This window comes from Tachyglossus aculeatus, chromosome 12 (assembly GCF_015852505.1).
Source record: "Tachyglossus aculeatus isolate mTacAcu1 chromosome 12, mTacAcu1.pri, whole genome shotgun sequence".
Lineage (NCBI taxonomy): Eukaryota > Metazoa > Chordata > Mammalia > Monotremata > Tachyglossidae > Tachyglossus > Tachyglossus aculeatus.
Genome location: NC_052077.1, coordinates 36668617 through 36688552, shown reverse-complemented (window position 1 = coordinate 36688552; position 19936 = coordinate 36668617). Strand labels below are relative to the sequence as shown.

At 44.2% G+C, this 19936-nt stretch overlaps 1 non-coding gene across 1 annotated transcript; it reads right to left on the bottom strand.

Moving 5' to 3' along the window:
- Positions 1–3112: 3112 nt before the first annotated feature.
- LOC119936029 lies at positions 3113–3250 on the bottom strand. The gene has a single exon (XR_005453624.1). It is a non-coding gene; the product is annotated as a small nucleolar RNA SNORA7 (small nucleolar RNA).
- Between the last annotated feature and the right edge of the window lie 16686 nt (positions 3251–19936).

The window sequence follows — 19936 nt, the reverse complement described above, 5'->3', positions numbered from 1 at the left end:
ATTGGCTGATTTCAGCTAATATTTGAGCCTGAGCTGTTTGCCGAGTGATGTCATGTTTCAGATGTAGAGGCGCACAGGGGAGTTTATTGGACTTCCTGAAATCGTCGATTGTAATTATTTTTGCTGTTCTCATATTAGGGGTAATCTCAAGAGAAAGAGCTGATACCTCTCGTAGAATGTTCTCCCCCCAAAGTTGGAAACTCTGTCATCTTTCTCAATGTACTCACTTCGTTAAATAGTTTACAGCTTGCAAGGGGATCACAAAGTCTGAGTAACAAAATGACTGTCCTCACAGATTCAGACAATAAAACCTCCAGATTGTGGTATAAATGTTTTTCTCAGAGACTGTTCTTGAAACACATACTAAATGCAAATATTGAAACACCTGCATGCCAAATACAATACTTTTAACAGATGTTGCTCCTCTCTGCACCAAACCAGTGGATTTAGATCACATAAATGTAACTTACTCCTATTGGGCCCGGCTGGAAAATGACCAATCACCTTATTGCATTCTGACAAAGAAACTGTTACTCCCTAAATTTATAATTTCATTTTTCATGCTTGATGAAAGGGCTATCTTAAAAACGGGCAAAGGAAAAAATATGATGAGTGAACAGGAAATTCAGATGAAGGCTTATGTTACCCAACATTAGGTCAGTGGTCTGCCTTAAACTTGGAGAGAATACAAAGCAGGGTGAATTGAGATAATATTTTATTTCCCTCTAGGGCCTTGAGAATTGAGGTTGAAACTGGGTCGCCTTTTCAAATGGGGACTTACCCAGGAGAAGTCAGTAAAAAGGCAGGCATCTTCTGCCTTTTCATAGGCCTTATTCAGGTAATTCCCCATCCTGCCATTTCACTGGTCAGAATTTACAGGACCCCAGGCTTAAAGGGGTGGGATTAAGGTTGGGGCTAATTGCTCCTCCATTGAAAGACCGCCCTTGTGACAACTAGAAACCCTCTGCCAACTTCACATTTACCCAGCAATCTCAGTTACCTGCTTCTCTGCACATATTCAAACACTACTACAGTGCTCTGCACACAGTAAGCGCTCAATAAATATGATCGAATGAATAGACTACCATGTTGTCAGACGATGGCATCAGTCAACACGGAGCTACATTATGAATCAATGAACCAGGGGGTTAGTTTTTCCCTGGAGGGAAATTGGGCACTTTAGTAGGTGCAGTAACTCGTTCGGGTCATCTGGGTTCCATTTAGTGCAGTAGCTTCGTGAATCGATTAATTAGAGAAGCAGCGTGGCTCAGTGGAAAAAGCACGGGCTTTGGAGTCAGAGGTCATGGGTTCAAACCCCTGCTCTGCCAATTGTCAGCTGTGTGACTTTGGGCAAGTCACATAACTTCTCTGTGCCTCAGTTCCCCCATCTGTAAAATGGGGATTAAGACTGTGAACCCCATGTGGGACAACCTGACCACCTTGTAACCTCCCTAGTGCTTAGAACAGTGCTTTGCACATAGTAAGCGCTTAATAAATGCCATCATTATTATTATTATTTTTTATTATCCCCTAGTGGTCTGAGAGAGTTAATGGAGCTTCCCCAAGTCCCTAGCTTGCTCCCAGGGACCCAGTGTACCTACTATGGTTAAGCTCACCAGATTGTTTGGCATGAAAAAAAAAAAGCCAAGACATTGGGTCGTCGCTCCCAGACTGTAAACCTTCCTCTTTCCTCTCAGAAGCCACAAGAGCAAGGAAGAGGAAGGGAAGGAGATGGTTGCCCCAAATTTTGGGACATCTGTGCTAATAATTAGGGTATTAGTTAAGCATTTAGCATGTGTCATACACTCTACGAAGCACTGGGATTGATTCGGTACAAGCAGATCAGATATCGACCCTGTTCCAAACGAGCCTCACACTCTTAAGTAGACTGTGAGCCCGCTGTTGGATAGGGACCGTCTCTATATGTTGCCAACTTGTACTTCCCAAGCGCTTAGTACAGTGCTCTGCACACAGTAAGCGCTCAATAAATACGATTGAATGAATGAATGAATGAGTGAGAACAGGGATTTTACCCCCATTTTAGAGACGAGGTATCGGAAGCCAAGAGAATTCATTCATTCAGTCGTATTTATTGAGAGCTTACTGTGTGCAGACCAATTAAGTGACTTGCCGAAAGTCAATCGTATTTATTGATCACTGTGTGAAGAGCACTGTACTAAGCGCTTGGGAGAGTACAACAATAAACAAACATATTCCCTGCCCACAGTGAGCATACAGTCTAGTCCCATAGCAGACAAGTGGCAGAACTGGAATTGGAACCCAAGTCCTAGGCCTGTGGTGCTCTTTCCACTAGGTCATGCTGCTTCTCTATGTCCCAGACTTCTCTGGGACTGAAACTTGAACATGTTCCAACTCAGATGTGGCAAGCCAAGCATTTAAAGAGAGAAAGAGGAACTGGGAAAGATGGTAGTCAGACCAAGTTAGCCAAGACAGTACCAATTCTGAGTCATTTATGTTGTCAATTTTTCTAAAATTGGCTAGGACAGACTGCCGAAAACCCAGGACCATCCGGCTACACGAAGACGCATAATCGGCCAAGCTGTGATAGATGAATCCAAATTCCAGTGGGATGTTTCCTTTGTGCTGAATCACAATTTCTTATCTTTTCCCAAACAATTGTTAAGATTTATAAAATCTCCCTGCCTTGGATGGGACACTGTTATGACTGCTTGGCTGAGCCTGGGGCAGGACATACTAATCAGTGTGAGGTAAAGCATCCAAAAAAAATCAAGCTTCCCACTCTACCCTCAGCCCATCAGAAATGAGGGGCAACAGAAGTTGGGACAGAAGAGTAGGAAGCAGGTGTACATGGGGTAAAGCAAAGGAGAAGACAGGAGTGAGGAAGAGCATTTAGTTCAATGCTCTGCACGCTTGCCTTACGCTGTCAAGTCATCTCTGACCCGTAGCGACTCCGGACACATCTCTCCCAGAATTTCCCACCTCCATCTGCAATCGTTTTGGTAGTGATCCATAGAGTTTTTTTGGTAAAAATCCAGAAGTGGTTTACCATTGCCTTCTCCCACGCAGTCAACTTGAGTATCCGCCCTCCACTCTCTCCCATGCCGCTGCTGCCCAACACAGGTGAGTTTTGACTTGTAGCAGATTGCCTTCCATTCGCTAGCCAAGACCCAAGCTAGGAATGGAATGGGTATACCTCTGCTTGACACTCCCTCTCATAGCCAAGACTGGTAGAGTACTGGAAATTCTCCAAGTATGATCCTAAGAGGGGTGGCTCTGCACACTACAGGTAATCAATAAATACTACTGATTGATTGGTCAACGGAGCAAGAGCCTTCCTTCCCTTTCCCCTCTTATCAAGAACCCTGGGGGCAGGGAGGCCTATGGTTTGACTGCTTGACCTCAGGCAAGTCAATTACCTTCTCCGTTCTTCAATTTACTCATTTGTAGAATGGAGATCAAATCCCTGTTCACCTGCTTTCTTAGAATGTGAACCTCATACAGAACAGGGACTGTATCCAAACTGACTGTCTGGAATCTTCCTGATCACTTAGCACATAGTAACTGTTAACCAATACCAGAATTATTATTATTAAGTAGCCGAATTGATAGTCGTTAAACACGGAAAGCATGTATTTCCAGACTGTAAGGAAATACAAAGACACTTTCATTCATTCATGCAGTCAATCGTAATTATTGAGCACTTACTGTGTGCAGAGTACTGTACTAAGTGCTTGGGAGAGTACAATAGAACATAGGCACATTCCCTGCCCACACACCTTATCCTACAGGAAGTTCACGATCTAGTTGGGGGAGGGAGCAAAAAGGCAGGAATACCAGGATACCTTCAGCAAAAAACCTTGGGAATAGCAGTCCATCTCTAGACTGCAAGCTCCTTATGGGCAAGGAACATATCTACCAACTCTGTTGTATAGTACTCTCCCGAGCATTTAGTACAGCGCTCTGCAGGCAGCAAACTCCCATAAATATCATTGCTTGATCACTGCTGGGAGGAAAGAGGCCTCCAGGTTCCTCTCAATTCTAGGCAGGGCCAACTCTGGTCCCAACTAGTAAAATCTTCCCAGCATTACAAGTGATTTACAGGCTACCCACTTCCTTCGCCGATTCTCTGCTCTCTGCTGGGGGAAGGCCCCTGAGCTGCAATGGCAGGAGGCCAAAAAGATGGGCCCTAAAGCTGTAGAGTGACCCACCCAATCAACTTGATGCCAGTGGGGAGGTCCTCAGGTCCACTCTCAGCCTCCCCCCATTGGTCAACTCCACAGGGCTGTTGGAGATCTTTGACCCCATGATTTCTTCCCAGGCTCCAGGGAGAAGCCATTTTTCTCATCCCTGCTGCTCTCTGGCCTAGGATCCTGGCCTCTTTCATCCCAAACAGGACTTCTTTAGGGATCTTTCTAGAGGGCAGGTCCAGTTGCCCACCGAAACAAATTTAATCAATCATTAATATTTATAAAGTGCTACTCTCTCTGTGGAGCAGAGGTTCATCCTGGAGAGCAACAGGAAACAAATGCGGCAGCAGCCAAGGCCCCCTGGATAGCAAATGGCTCAAGTGTCCAAGAACAGGGCACGGGTGAAACATGATGTCCCCAAGGCAGCTTTGCTTCGCTATTGCGGCCTGAAACTTTGGCCCTTAGCCCAAAATCTCAGACTGTCCGAGATCAGTCTAGATCCTAAGGTGACAGCCACCATGTAAATACAAGAGCAATTCACCCCTTTTGCTTGTAGGTCACTTTGAAAGCCTGGGAAAAAAGCCCATCAGCAATATGGGTCCTTATTACAATTGCACTTTTCACCTTCACCGCTCCGATCCCACCTCATCCAACATTTTTTGACACAACATACCCTATGGTTTCACGAGATTGAAATCTTTCTACCTTTGTGGACAGCCACTGGGCGATCTGAAGATGTTTTCCAAATGCTGCTCTTCCCGTGGAAGTAAGAAGACTCTGTAAAATAACAATCGTTATTTCACCACCATAAATCAGGCTAAAAGATTTGTTTCCAGAAATGTCCACAAGGATGAACACCTTCCAGACCTAAATCATTTCAACACGGCCCAGCTGTCTGTAATAACAGTGGGATTCCTGTTTGTTGTAAGAAAGCACATTCCACGGTGCAGAATACAGGTGACAGTTTACCATATTACTGGAGGGGGAGGGGAAAAAGAGGTGGGGTGGGGGAGAGAGGGAAGAAAAGGAGGAGGAGGAAGAGGAGGAGGGAGAAGAGGAGGGAGAAGACAAAGAGGAGGATAAAGGGAGGAAAAAAAGGGAGGAGAAGAGGAGGAATAGAAGGGGAGGAAGAAGAAAGGAAAAGGATAGGAGGAAGAAGCAGAGGAGAAGGAAAAGGGGAAGAAGAGAAGGAGAAGAAGAGACTGAGGGAGAAGAAGAGAAGGTGAACGGAGAAGAGGAGTTGGAAAGAGAAGGAAAAAATTGGAAAATGAGTCTTGGTTCTTGTCCCTGGGAAATCCAAATTATTAACCAGCCACACAAAGACCAACTGAAAACAGTTAGTAGAACACAAAAGGAGGGAAGATTGGAACAGAGGGAAAGGTTTTTTGTGTTTTTTTTCTTAAAAAAAAGACTCCTGAAAGACATGAAAATATATCCCAGAATTCACTAGAGCTCTTTTCTGCAGGAAGCAAGAATTTGTTTTATATAGTGTGAGAAACACATCCATACAACACTACATTTCCCTGATCATCACAGCTCTTGATTTGGGGGTTTTAAGCCCTGATTAGAAGAAATCTTATTGTGGAGTCCCAGAAGGTCAAGGACATGGGGCTTACTGTGACAAAGGGGGCATTAACAAAAACTGCATCTGATCTGATAATCTCACATCTGCTCCAGCACTTAGTCCAGTGCACTTCATTGTTACCAATGAATTATATCAAATTATATATTATAAATTCTTATTTATTCATGTTATTGTCAATCTCCCCCTCTAGACTGTAAGCTCATTTATGGGCAGGGAATGTACCTGCTAATTCTTTTGTATCATATTCTTCCAAATGCTAATTATGGTGGTCTATGCATAGTAAGCACTCAGTAAATATGATTGATTGATTATCATAGGATTAGAGCCTTGAAGGCATTCTGAGCAATATCCCAAAAGAAATTTCATAGGAGAAGCATTCCCTAAGCCCTTGACTTGTGATGTGTCCTTCTAAGTGTGCCTGAATTCCATCTATCTCACTGCTGACCCCTCACCCACTTCCTTTCTCTCACCTGGAACTCCCTCCAGCTCCATATATGACTAATAATAATAATAATGATAATAATAATAATAATGGTATTTGTTAATTGCTAAGTACCAAGCACTGTTCTAAGCACTGGGGTAGATACAAGGTAATCAGGTTGTCCCACGTGGACACAGTCTTAATCCCCATTTCACAGATGAGGTAACTGAGGCACAAAGAAGTTAAGCAGCTTGCCCAAGGTCACACAGCAGACAAGTGGGAGAGCCAGGATTAGAACCCACAACCTCTGATTCCCAAGCCCGGGCTCTTTCCACTAAGCCACACTGATTCTCCTTCAAATCATCACTCGGCCTTCCTTCAAAGCCTTATTAAAATCACATCTCCTCCAAAAAGCCTCCCACAACAAAGCCCTCATCCCCCCTACTCCCTCTCTTCAGTGTTGCTTCTGCACTCAGGACCATACCCTTTAAGCACTTGATATTCACTCTCCCCTCTCCCCATCAGCACTTAGGTACATAGCCATAATTTATTTTAATATTTGTCTTCCCATCTAGACTGTAAACTCCATGTCATCAGGGCTGGGTCTTGAGAAATCAGGAGGGTAGGACTTCCCCAAATCAAGATAGTCCCAGTTTTGTCAGTCAGTCAATCGTATTTATTGAGCACTCACTGTGTGCAGAGCTCTGTACTCAGCACTTGGGAGAGTACAATGTAATAAACAAACATATTCCCCACTCATAATGAGCGTACAGTCTAGATGTGGAGATAGCCAATAATATAAATAAATTACAGATATGGGCATAAGTGCTGTGGGGCTGGGAGCAGGAGATGAATTAAAGAATCAAGTCAGGATGATGCAGAAGAGAGTGAGAGAAGAAGAAAGGAGGACTTAGTCAAGGAAGAAGAAAGGAGAACTTAGTCAAGGAAGGCCTTTTAAAGGGGATGCCCAACACAAAGAGGACAAACCTTCCTTTTCCAATTTTCTCTCCAGCTAACCTTTCTGAAGGGAACATCTACCCCAGTACCTCAAAGGGATTTGGTCTGATGAGCCTGAAGCTTTTTTCATTTTTCTACCCCTGAGTTTTTTTTTCCCTCACCCCCAAACACAATATGGAACTTTGAAGTTCCTTCCTTCAGATGACTAGGAAAAGTTCCAAACCCTTCACTGTGCAAGATGATAAACTATCCCACACAAATTTCTAGTGTCACCTCTTTCCCCCCAGAGGTATGAAATGAGTTATTTCACTGCAGGAATGAATCCAAGATTCTCCCAACTTCTATTCCCTTTCCCACAGATAAAAAGACCTGAAAATTTACTTTAAAAAAAAAAATGAGTGAGTCGTTCTGGGCACAGGGTTTTGTCTGCTCCTGTGTTTTATAGGAAGCCCTGGTGGGCCATAAAATTTTATCCTGTAGAGCGCCTATCAGGTAAATAATATTCCTCACATTGGAGATACTGTTACAGAGTTAAGATCAATAAAAGCAAAAGAAGATTTTAAAAAAAAAATCACACTAGAGAGAAGGGAGTCCTTCAGTTGATGGAATCCACTATCAATATTATAGGTTAGATGTTAACTTATTTGAATATCGCAAACATCCAAAATCTGAACATCCAGCCCAAAGATTCCGAGAGAAAAGTTTTCCCATTTTGCATCTGGCATCCTCTGTTACAATATTGTCTACCGTAGCATATTTACAAATTATAGAAAAAGATACCGAAGTCACAATGAGAATATGAAACAGAAAGCTGCTCTTCACTTCCAATGACGATCATGATGGTGAGAGCTTAGCCAATCAGTCAGTCAATCAATCAGTGGTATTTATCGAGCTCTTACTGTACTGCTTGGGAGAATACAACATAACAGAGTTGGTAGTTACATTCCCTACCAACACGGAGCTTTCAATCTAGAGAGACCACCAGCATTAAAATAAACTACGGATATGTATGGCAGTGCTATGTGGCTGAGGATGGGGTAAATATAGGGTACAAATCCAAGCGCAAGGGCAATGCTGAAAGCAGAGAGAGGAAGGGAAACGAAGGCTTAGCAGGGGACGCCCTGTTGGAGGAGAAGTTATTTTAATAAGGCTTTGAAGGTGGGAAGAGTTATGACCAGTCCATACTAACATTTGGCCGAAGAGTTCTATCCACATCCCACAACCACTAAACCTCTAAAAAATATATCTTTTTCTCCCTAGAACACTAGGGTTATTCTGCCTTCTTTTGCCACAAGCCATCCCAGAAAATGTCAGTGTACTAAACAGCTTTATAGCTGTGAATCTATAGATTACTAAAAGATGATGAACCGGAGGGTTTATAACAACCATTATCACAGATATGTACTGAGCACAAAGAACTGGGTTGAACACTTGGGTGAGTACAATAGGTGAGACACATGTCCATTTCCTGCTGGAGTTTATAATCTGTCCTGCGATAGGGGGAATCTTTGTTGATTGTTGGGGGCAAAAATGAGACAGAATATTTTCCTCAACCATAACCACATTAATTTCTTCAAATTTCCAGAATCAGAGCAGGGAAGAATCTTACCCCATCAACCAATCAGTGGTATTTATTGAGCACTTACAGTGCACAGAGCACTGGACTAAGAATATAACATTGTGGAAGACTTGATCTCATATTTGCATTTCCTCCTCTTAGGACCCTGACTGGCTAGAATTGAGCCTGCCTTAGAAAAATAAATATGGTGCTAGACAGCTGCCACTTGTCAGCTTTGTGACTGAGCAAATCACTTCACTTCTCTGTGCCTCGGTTACCTCATCTGTAAAAAAAAAAGGGGGGGGGAGGACTGAGACTGTGAGCCCCACATGGGATGGGGACTGTTTCCAACCCGAATTGTTTGTATCCAACCCTGCGCTTAGCATAATGCCTAGCACTTAGAGCTTAATACCATAATTATTATTATCATTATTATTATTACCATGTCCCTCCAGTCAACACAAGACTTTCCTTTCACGCTAAACACTCCCTTCTAAAAGAAGCATTGGTTGCCAAAAATGTTATTTCTGGAGGTTGAACTATTGTGCAGAATAATGGTTTTATATCAGATTTCACAAAAATTTTAGTGGGCGGGTTTGGTTTCCTCACTTTCACTTTGATGGGATGTTTCAGAAACATCATGCTCTAAATGAGCTGGGATCAGCGATGGCTTTGAACTAATAATAATAATAGTATTTGTTAAATGCTTACACGGTTCTAAGCACTGCGGTAGATACAAATCGGGTTGGACACGGTCCCTGTCTCCCATGAGGCTCTCAGTCTTAATCCCCATTTTACAGATGCAGTAACTGAGGCGCAGAGAAATTAAGTGACTTGCCCAAGGTCACTCAGCAGACAAGTGACAGAGCCAGAGTAGAACTCTTTCCATCTAGATCCTGAATTCTCAGCACCCAGAATTTCACCTCTCACTATTCTTTTAACCAACTATTGTTTTAACTTGCCACCTCTCCTGTGTGACGCATTGCCCATGAAGCAGAACAAAACATCAAGTTTCTTAATCTGAATCTCGTTCATATTCTCCTAGGACCTCTGATTCTTTCGTGGAGCGAGCCCAAGAGGAACTATGCAGGTCACACTCATGTATGTTTATAAATGTTTGCATTTGAAATAACAAATGCTTTAAAAATACCTCCATCATGGAGGGAAAACTCTCTTCAGCTCACAGCTCATTTCCACTTAGTTACATTTCTCTCCGTCCAGGTTCTTAGCCAATTGAAAACACACCACTAAAACTGCCCTGTGGAACAATCTGAATTGGATTCTGGGATGGGTGATAAGTGAAACCTGGGACCTTAAAGAGAAAGGAGTTTTTCTTCTCAGGACATGAAGGGGAACCCTGAGAGACTTAAGTAAATATCATTTTGGCTGAAAATAAGTCCTGTCTCTAGCACCAAGAGTCCCCCCAAACCAACTGTGTCAGCATGCAAGATTTTAAAGCCTGCCCTTCCCAAATCCAACAGTCTCATTTCCTTCTAAGCCAACTAAATTGAACTGTGGACCTGCGGCCTGGGTTCCCCCAAATCATTAAAAAAAAAAAGTCGGTCCTAAGAGCCACAGGGTTTAACAACTACAGGAACTCACCAGATTTTATGACTTTCCAAGACAAGCCTCGCCTGCCTCAGGGTGAGAATGAAGGTCTCCCAACTCAACAAATTCCTCCTGAGAAAATGAAATTTGTTAAAACTCACACAAGATACATTTCGTTTCAGGGCAGAAATGGTCTGTGCTACAAATTATTGTCTATGCTTTGAATCTGTGTTTTAATAGTTTTCTGATACCATTGTGGCTCAGGTCTTCTCTCTGTCAGAAGAGGAAGCCACCACGGGGATTTCAGGAGAGATAGACTCCATTAAAGATTTTTTTTTACTGCTCTCACCCCAAACTGAAAAATTCATTGTAGAGAACCACACTGGCCTAGTGGAAAGTCAGAGGACCTGAGGTGTAATCCCGGCTCCACCATTTACCTGCTGCGTGACTTTGGGGTAAGTAACTTCACTTCTCTGGGCCTCAGTTTGCTCATCAGCAAAATGAGGATTCACTGCCTGTTCTCTCTCCTACTTAGGCTGTGAGCCTCATGTTGGACCTGACTGTTCCTACCCCAGCACTTAGTACAGTGTTTGGTATATAGTAGGTGCTTAAACACCAAAGTTATTACTATTCTTATGGCCCCGAAGCAGGTGAAGTCCTTGCTGAAATCAAAAGCAGGTGAAACCAGTGCAGCCCTTGTTATTACAGAAATACCAGACAGCCCAGCGTAATTTCTGCTTCCATCCCAGTTCACATAAGTGTTAAATGTCACCCACACTGGTGTTTAATGGACTTTGCACGTAACGATTGCAGCTGGTCCTTAAACCAAGGCCATAGGAAGGTTGTGACAAGCCCGTCTATTTTGGGCCATGATTTGCCATGTCCTATAGATTGAAGCAAAATTGAGGGAAGAGCCCCAGGCTGAAGTACAGAGTTGGTTCTCCTTTGGACATATTAATTAATTAATGGTATTTATCAGTCAGTCAGTCATATTTATTAAGTGCTTACTGTGTGTAGAGCACTGTACTAAGCATTTGGGAAAATGCAATATGACAATAAACAGACATATCCCCTGCACACAACGAGCTTACAGTGTAGAGGGGGAGGCAGATATTAATAGAAATTCATTCAATTGTATTTATTGAGCGCTTACTGTGTGCAGAGCACTGTACTAAGTGCTTGGGAAGTACAAGTTGGCAACATATAGAGACAGTCCCTACCCAACAATGGGCAGACATGGACATAAGTGCTGTAGGGCTACGAGGGGGGATGAATAAAGGGGGCAAGTCAGGGTGATGCAGAAGGGAGTTTATGTAAAGGAAAAGAGGGCTTATTCTTCACTTACTTTACTAAGAGCTTGGGAGAACCCAATACAATAAAGGTAGCAGGTACTTTCCATGCCCACAAATAGCTTACATATACATCAAAAAGGAGTCCAGTTGAACTTGAAAGTGAAGCTCTGATTTCAGATATGGCCACCCATTGTGCCTAGAAATTAGGGAAACTAAGGAAACTGTGAGGCATTCCAGCACAGATGCCATGGATTGGAAAGAGGGCTTGTAATGAGAATTTTGTTTTAATTCCAGCCAGAAACGTTTCTTGCTTACTTGATTATGGTAGAAAAATTTTCATTTCCATGAGACCCAAACTGTTTTGTTTCAACAAAATTCATTCCAGGGGCTTGAAATTATTTATTGGGAATGAATTTTCCTCTTCAAAGGGGGATGGATTCAAACCAAAGAAATAATTCTCTGCCAAACTGTAATAAATTCTCTCCATATTATTGGAAGCATTAGGCAGGCAAAAACTCCTCACCCTCAGCTTCAAGGCTGTCGATCACCTCACCCCCTCCTACCTCACCTCCCTTCTCTCCTTCTCCAGCCCAACCCATACCCTCTGCTCCTCTGCTGCTAATCTCCTCACTGTGCCTCGTTCTCGCATATCCTGCCATCGACCCTCGGCCCACATCATCCCCCTGGCCTAGAATGCCCTCCCTCCGCACATCCGCCAAGCTAGCTCTCTTCCTCCCTTCAAAGCCCTACTGAGAGCTCACCTCCTCCAGGAGGTCTTCCCAGACTGAGCCCCCTCCTTCCTCTCCCCTTCCTCCCCCTCCCCATCCTCCTGCCTTACCTCCTTCCCCTCCCTGCAGCACCTGTATATATGTATATATGTTTGTACGTATTTATTACTCTATTTATTTATTTTACTTGCACATATTTATTCTATTTATTTTATTTTGTTAATATGTTCTGTTTTGTTGTCCGTCTCCCCCTTCTAGACTGTGAGCCCGCTGTTGGGTAGGGACCGTCTCTAAATGTTGCCAACTTGTACTTCCCAAGTGCTTAGTACAGTGCCCTGCACACAGTAAGTGCTCAATAAATACGATTGAAAAAAAGACATTATTCCAAGTGAAGTGAGTCCCAATGTAGCTGAGCACATAAAGTGTTCGCATCCAGTTATTAGCACACAGTGGATGAAAACAGGTGTTCAGAAAAAATTTAACTATCCCAACACATGAAAGGACAGATTAAAAAAAAAAAAATTTAGCTTTCAAGATTGACTCATTCAACTTCCCAAGTAGCTTATGATCATGGAGCCAAAATCGTGCCCACAGCAAAAATAATACTACTTTGCATTTTTATAGTGCTTTCACCTTACTTAGATCCTTTTTCAATCAATCACCAGTATTTTTTGAGCAATCCTGAGCAGGGCACTCTACTAAGCCTTTAACAATAGAGTTGTTAGATGTAATCCCTGCCCGCAAGGAACTTGCAATCCAGTGAGGGAGATAAACACTAAATGAATTCATAGCATCTCCAGATTGTAGAGAAAGGAGAATCATTTTACAGATGAGAAAACTGAGGCACAAAATGATTAAGTAATAATAATAATAATAATAGTTGTGGCATTTGTTTGTGGTACTGTACTCCTTCTAGAGCTTAGTACAGTCCTTTGCACACAGTAAGCACTCAACATGATTATAATAATAATGGCATTTGTTAAGCACTTACTATGTGCAAAGCACTGTTCTAAGCGCTGGGGGGGGGACACAAGGTGATCAGGTTGTCCCACGTGGGGCTCACAGTCTTTATCCCCATTTTACAGAGGAGGTAACAGGCTCAGAGAAGTTAAGTGACTTGCCCAAGGTCACACAGTAGACATGTGGCAGAGCCAGGATTAGAACCCATGACCTCTGACTCCCAAGCCCGTGCTCTTTCCGCTGAGCCACTCTGCTTCTCTACTAGTCTTAGAAATAAATAACAAATATTTCATTCTCACGACTGAATGAATGAATGAATGAATGGCATTTGTTAAGCGCTTACTATGTGCCAGACACTGAACTGAGCACTGGAATAGACACAAAATAATAGGACTTCCACTCTCAATCCCCATTTTACAGATGAGGAAACTGAAGCACAGAGAAGTTAAGTGACTTGCCCAAGGTCATACAGCAGACTGACACCACCACAGGCCAACGGCATAGAAGGGAATTAGAATCCAGCTCCCTCACACTTGTGTACTTTTCACACTCCCCCTCTGGAGATATAATGGTAGAATTTTCACAGATAATTTCCTGTAGCCTTGTCCACGCCATTAGCTTGTCCACGCCAGCATCGATCCTGTTTTATCAGAGCTCATTGCATTTCACATCAGCAATAATCTATCCCTATGACAGCGCCTTGTGATGCCTTTGCTGCCTCTGTCAGGCACTGTACCATAAATCACCACCCAAACACAGTTCCGATGTCAGGAGGTTACTTCTGTATTTCAGCATCGCCAAGCCAAGCAGATAGATCGTCTCAATTCAACAGCTGATCTCAATCTCCCAGCACTTTCTCTGACCCACCTTCCCCAATCCATTCTCACATTCCTTCGCTGTGCTGCTTCCTTATATGAAGTTCCAGCAAAGCCTCTGATTAACCCCATCACTGCTCTTCCCTCCCCCAGACTGGAGCCACGGTAGGAAAGCTACACCCCGCCCCAACTCATATTAGGGTGGCCAACTCCAGAAGGTCCACAGATTGGATTTCCCTGGGAAACCTACGCAAGAAGTCAGTGGCTAATCCATTCCTTATTCCAAACTCTGAAGGCTTCTGAAAGTGGCCGGCAAATGTGCTGAAAGGGAGGAATTAAAGTTAGAGAAGCAGCATGGGCTGGTGAATAGAACACAGGCCTGGGATTCAGAAGGACCTGGGTTCTAATCCTGGCTCCGCCACTTGTCTGCTGTGTGACCTTGGGCAAGTCACTCAGCTTCTCTGTGCCTCAGTGTCCTCATTTGTAAACTGGGGATTCAGACTGTGAGCCCCATATGGGACAGGGACTGAGTCCAACCCAATTTGCTTGTATCTACCCCAGCGCTTAGTACAGTGCCTGGCACATAGTGAGTGCTTAACAAATACTACAATTATCATCAGGCACTAGAGCTGGTTTGTGGTGGGGTCTCCACCTCCCAGCCCTGAGGCAATGAACTGATTGTTCCCGTGACAAGCATGAAGAGGGTATGAGCAGACTGGGATGGTGGCCAATCGGAGAGACGCAACCTGGCCTATTAATAAACACAATAGTTGTGGTGTCTGTTAAACACTTACTAAATGCAAAGCACTGTAGGAAGATCTGGAAAAATCAAATCAGACCCAATCTTTCTTTTTTTTATGGTATTTGTTAAGCACTTACTAGGTGAAAGGCACTGTACTAAGCACTGGGGAAGATACAAGAGAAGGAGCGCGACTCAGTGGAAAGAGCCCGGGCTTGGGAGTCAGATGTCATGGGTTCTAATCTTGGCTCTGCCACATTCCTGCTCTGTGACCTTGGGCAAGTCACTTAACTTCTCTGAGCCTCAGTTACCTCATCTGTAAAATTGGGATTAAGACTGTGAGCCCCACGTGGGACAACCTGATCACCTTGTATCCCCCCCAGTGCTTAGAACAGTGCACTGCACATAGTAAGCGCTTAACAAATGCCATCATTATTATTATCATACAAGCTACTCAGGTCGGACACAGTCCATGTCCCACATGGGGCTTGCAGTCTTAATCCCCATTTTACAGATGAGATAAACCAAGGTGCAGAGAAGTTAAGTGACTTGCCCAAAGTCATGCAGCAGGTATGTGGTGGAACGGGGATTAACACCCAGATCTTACTGATTCCCAGTCCCTTGCTCTATCCACTAGGTCACACGGCTTCTCACTAGGCCACACTGCTTCTCCATGTCCCTGTTCCCACATGTGGCTCACAGTTTAAGAGGAAGGGAGAATGGGTATTGTAACCCCATTTTACAGATGAGGAAACAGACGCTAAGAAGTGAAGTGGCTTGCCCAAGGTGATGCTGTGGGTAGGTGGTGGAGCCGGAATTGGAACACTGGTATCCCGACTTCCAGTCCTGTGATCTTTCCACTAGGGCAAAAATCTATGGGGCTGGGTGTTAAGAGATCTGAGTTCTAATCCCTGCTTTGTGACTTTGGATGAGTCACTTAACCTCCCTGGATAATAATAATAATAATGGCATTTATTAAGTGCTTACTATGTGCAAAGCACTGTTCCAAGCGCTGGGGGGGGGGGGTTTACAAGGTGATCAGGTTGTCCCACGGGGGGCTCACAGTCTTCATCCCCATTTTACAGATGAGGAAACTGAGGCCCAGAGGAATTAAGTGACTTATCCGAGGTCACACAGCAGACATGCGGCGGAGCGGGATTCGAACCCATGACCTCTGACTCCAAAGCCCAGGCTCTTTCCACTGAGCCACGCTGCTTCCATTTCCTCATCTTTAAAATGGGGATAAAAATCGCAGCCTCTGCCCATTTCTCAGGGGCACTGTAAGGATAAAAACAAGATGGTTTATGTGAACGCACTTTAGATGATAAAAGTGCTCGCCGAACTTGAGCTATTACAGAGCATTTCAGGAGCCTCCCAGTAGTGTTATTACTCCTCCTTTTCCCAGTGGAGTTTCCTCAATGACACAGTGTGGAGAACACCTAAGGCAAGAAGAGGTTTCTTTCCTACTTGAAATGAGACAACTCAAAAAGACGGCAGTTCAGCTAAAGAAGCCCGTCCCAGAGTACAAGCTGGCCTCTTTCTTGCAGTTAAAGTGAAGTCTGGAAGAGGAGAAAATGATGTGTGAAACACTGAGGCAGAAATGCACAGATGTGAAAAAGGACCCTACACTGTTTGACTCCGCAACCCCAGTTTTCAGGCTATTTCAGGGTGGCCGAGGTGCTGTACCTCCTTAAGAGAAAATATTGAGAAAGGGAAACAGAATCTGAGACCTATTCAATTGTAAACTCTTTGAAAAGACCAACCATGTCTTTTTACTCTTATTGCATTCTCCCAAGTGTCTAGTTCTGTGCTCCACACAAGTAGGAATTCAATATTGAATGGCTAAATGACGCAGCACCCAAGAGAAACTCCAAAATTGAAGCCTCTTGAATAAAGGAAACTAGTCCTGCATTGTTCCCACTCCAAAGAGACATGAATTGGTCCAGGAAAGATGGATTCTCAGGTCTCCCTAAAGAGAAGCAGTGTGGCTTAGTGGATAGATCCCGAGCCTGGGAATCAGAAGGTCATGGGTTCTAATCCCGGCTCCACCACGTGTCTGCTGTGTGACCTTGGGCAAGTCACTTCACTGAGCCTCAGTTACCTCATCTGTAAAATGGGGAGTAAGAGAGTGTGAGCCCTCGGTGGGACAGGGACTGTGTCTAACCTGGCTAACTTGAATCTACCTCAGTGCTTAGAACAGCGCTTGGCACATGGTAAGTGCTTAACAAATACCGTAATTATTATTATAGTTATTGAAGAAAACAGGCCCGTGCCCTTTTGGGGGATTCCCATGATGGGAATCTTGAAGCTGGAAGAGAACTTGAGAGGACCATGTCTCCACCTAAACCACGTTAGGCCAAGGAGAACCATCCCATTGTAACCACCACCCACCTGGGAACAAGATCAATCAATCAACAACCAGTAGCATGTATTGCGAGTTGACTGAGCTGAGCATTGTACTAAGCATTAGGATGGTACAATAGCCAAAGATGATCCCTGCTCACAAGAAGCTTGTAATCTAAAGAGATATCCCAGTCTTTCTCAGTTGCCATTCTGAAAAATAGTCATTCTCCCCAACAAACAATCTTGTAGCCAACTGCAATGTCCAAGCGGAATGAGTATAGGATGGGCAGTCAGAGGACTTGTGTTCTAATCCTGGCTCTGCCACCTGTCTGCTGTGTGACCTGAGGGAAGTCACATCACTTCTCTGTGCCTCAGTTACCTCAATCTATAAAAAGAAGAAAAAGTACTCACTCCCCTTCCCTCCCACAATCTGAACTGTCCAGTCTTCTTAGATCATATCAATCTCGGTGTTTCATACAGCACATAATAAGCGCTTAATTAGGGAAGCAGCATGGCTAGTGGAAAGAGTACGGGCTTGAGAGTCAGGAGACCTGGTTCTAATCCAGCTCCACCACATGTCTCCTGTGGGACCTTGGATAAGTCACTTTACTGTGCCTCAATTACCCCATCTGCCAAATGGGGATTAAGACTGCAAGGCCCATGTGAGCTCACTGTGGGCAGGGATCGTCACTGTTTATTGCTGTATTGTACTCTCCCAAGTGCTTAATACAGTGCTCTGCACACAGTAAGCACTCAATAAGTACAATTGAATGAATGACAGGGACTGTGTCCAGTCTGATTATCTTGTATCCACCCCAGCACTTAGAACAGTGCTTGTCACATAGTAAGCGCTTAACAAATACCACTAGTGTTATTATTATAATTAATTACCACCATTATTTAAAGTCCAGAAAGAAGCAAACCAGATCAGGATTGGCGTGTTCTTCCAAACCTGTGGTCCGGACTCCCTGATGATGCCTGCCCAAATTACTGAAGAAGTAAAAGAGGCAGGAAACTGTGGCAGTGCAGCCAGTCATGAAGCCAACCTGACAGAACACAGTGTGGCCTATGGGAAAGAGCCCGGGCCTCCGAATCAGAGGATCTGGGTTTTAATCCTGGGCTTCCCTCACTTACCTGAGGCCCAAGGTCACATCACTTCACTTCTCTGTGCCTCAGTTTCCTCATCTGCAAACTGGAGATTCAATAGCTGTTCTCCCTCCTCTTTAGATGGTGAGCCTCATACAGGGCCTGATTATCTCGTATCTACCCCAGGGTTTGGTAGGCTGCTTGGCACATAGTGAGCACTTCATTACCACAATTATTGTTATAATTATTCGAATGTCAGAGAGGAGCTCCCAATGGGTACTAAGACCAGCCTGTGTTCAGTCATTCATTCATTCAATCATATTTATTGAGCGCTTACTGTGTGCAGAGCACTGTACTAAGTGCTTGGGAAGTACAAGTTGGCAACATATAGAAACGGTCCCTACCCAACAATGGACTCACAGTCTAGAAGGGAGAGATAGACAACAAAACAAAACACATGGACAGATGTTAAATCGTCAGAACAAATAGAATTAAAGCTATATGCACATCATTAACAAAATAAATAGAATAGTAAATATGTACAAGTAAAATAAATAGAGTAATAAATCTGTACAAACTTATATACAGGTGCTGTGGGGAGGGGAAGGAGATAGGGCAGGGGAGATGGGGAGGAGGAAAGGAAAAAGGGGGCTCAGTCTGGGAAGGCCTCCTGGAGGAGGTGAGCTCTCAGTAGGGCTTTGAAGGGAGGAAGAGAGCTTGCTTAGCAGATGTGCAGAGGGAGGGCATTCCAGGCCAGGGGGAGGACGTGGGCCAGGGGTCGATGGCGGGACAGGCAAGAATGAGATACAGTGAGGAGGTTAGCGGCAGAGGAGCAGAGGGTGTGGGCTGGAATATAGAAGGAGAAAAGGGAGGTGAGGTAGGAGGGGGCGAGGTGATGGAGAGCTTTAAGCCGAGAGTGAGGAGTTTTTGCTTGATTCGTAGGTTGACAGACAGCCACTGGAGATTTTTGAGAAGGGGAGTAACATGCCCAGAGCATTTCTGCACAAAGTCCATGTCCATGTTTCCCCACTCCTCAAGAGCATCCAGTGGTTGCCCATCCACTTCTGGATCAAACAGAACCTCCTTACCATCTGCTTTAAAACCCTCGATCACCCTGCCCCCTCCTACTTCACGTCACTACTCTCCCAGCCCACACACTTCATTCCTCTAATGCCAATCTACTCACTGGACCTCAATCTTGTCTCTATCGACCTCTCGCCCACGTCCTGCCTGTGGCCTCGTCATATCGTATGATAGAGAAGCAGCGTGGCTCAGTGGAAAAAGCCCAGGCTTTGGAGTCAGAGGTCATAGGTTCAAATCCCGGCTCTGACAACTGTCAGCTGGGTGACCTTGGGCAAGTCACTTAACTTCTCTGGGCCTCAGTGACCCCATCTGTAAAAATGAGGATTAAGACTGTGAGCCCCCCGTGGGACAACCTGATCACCTTGTAACCTCTCCAGCGCTTAGAACAGTGCTTTGCTCATAGTAAGCACTTAACAAATACCATAATAATAATAATAATTATTATTATTATTATTATCATTATTATCTGACAATGACTTTCCCCACCTGCAAAGTCTTATTGAAGGCATACTTTCTCCAATAGGCCTTCCCTGACTAACCCCTCGTTTCCTCTTTTTCCACTCTCTTCTGCATCACCCTGACTTGCTCCCTTTATTTACCACACATCTACCCAGGCCCAACAGCATTTATGTACATAGCTGTAGTTTATTTC